Below are 1,485 nucleotides of genomic sequence, written 5' to 3'. Positions count from 1 at the left end.
TAATTTTCATAAAATCAATATTGTATTGCATCGTCTTTCACATATGAGGCTTGATTTCTCAAACGGAAATATTGAAAGCTTATTGTCATCGTTCTACAATACTGTAAATCTAGCTATTGCTGCACCTGTTCCGATTAAGCAGTGCCGACTTCGAAGCAGGTGTCCCCCCTGGTTTAATAAGACAATTAAATATTACAAGAATAAAAAAAACTCGCTATTCATAAAATATTCGAAAAGTGGCTCTGCGCTCGACTATTTCGCTTACTCGGTGGTGAGGCATAGATTTAACTCCCTCAACCACCATTATTATTGCAGATACCTTCAGTTCATTAAATCCTCTCTGTTTGCTAATCCTAAATTCTTCTTTAAATTTGTTAACTCTAAAGCAAAGATTTCCACATATCCCTCTCATGTTTCTTTTAACGGCTCTGATTCCTCGGATGATTTTGAAATCTCAAATCCGTTTGCTGAGTATTTCCGACAAAACTTTTCGATTGCTAATTTCGATTTATCAGCAAACTACCCATATCCTATAACTAACTCGATTTCAATACCTAACTTAGTTATTTCGGAAGATGATTTTTTCAAAGGGTTGAGTTCTCTAAAATATTGTTGTGCACCAGGACCTGATGGAATTCCATCATGTGTACTTAAATCTTCCGCTGTCGAGTTATGTGGTGTGATCTCAAAGATTTTTAACCTGTCCTTGAATTTAGGTGTTTTCCCTTCGTGTTGGATGAGTAGTTTCCTTATTCCTATCCACAAGAGTGGAAGTAAACAATTTGTTGAGAACTACAGAGGCAAACCAAGCTGAGTGTCTTGCCCAAGTTGTTCGAGCGTATTGTGACTCAGCATTTGGCCTTTGCCATTAATTCGTATATTTCTCCTCACCAGCAAGGCTTTCGGAAAGGGCGATCTACAGTCACTAACTTGTTAAAGTTTACTTGTCATGTTTTCAAGGCTTTTTCTAGTGGTTCACGCACAGATGTGATATACACTAATTTAAGCAAAGCTTTGATATGATTAACCATAACCTACTTATCTTTAAACTCCAAGCCCCTGGCTTCCCTTTCTATTTAGTGAAATGGATAAGCTCTTATCTGCACAACAGATCCTTCAGGGTTTTGTTCAACTTTATCACCTCGGATGAATTCCCCGTTATATCTGGCGTACCTCAAGGAAGCCACTGAGGTCCCATTTTATTTAATATATACATTAACGATCTTCCATCGGTGATTAATACCAGTCAGATGTTAATGTATGCTGATGATATGAAACTGTTTTCCTCATTCTCTATTGATTCGCAATCACCTCAGCTTCAAGGTGATTTGGATAATTTTGTTGCATGGTGCTCTTTGAATCTCCTGAAAGTAAATCTGAGTAAATGTAAGAAGCTTTCATTCTCAAGAAGAAAGTCATTCATTACTCAGTATTTCACAGATTCGCATAAGTTGGAGGACGTCGATTCGATTACAGATTTAGGCG

The sequence above is a fragment of the Glossina fuscipes genome, unplaced genomic scaffold (assembly GCF_014805625.2).
Source record: "Glossina fuscipes isolate IAEA_lab_2018 unplaced genomic scaffold, Yale_Gfus_2 61546, whole genome shotgun sequence".
Taxonomy (NCBI): Eukaryota; Metazoa; Arthropoda; class Insecta; order Diptera; family Glossinidae; genus Glossina; species Glossina fuscipes.
The sequence above is the reverse complement of the archived record's forward strand: the minus strand, read 5'-3'. Positions refer to the sequence as shown.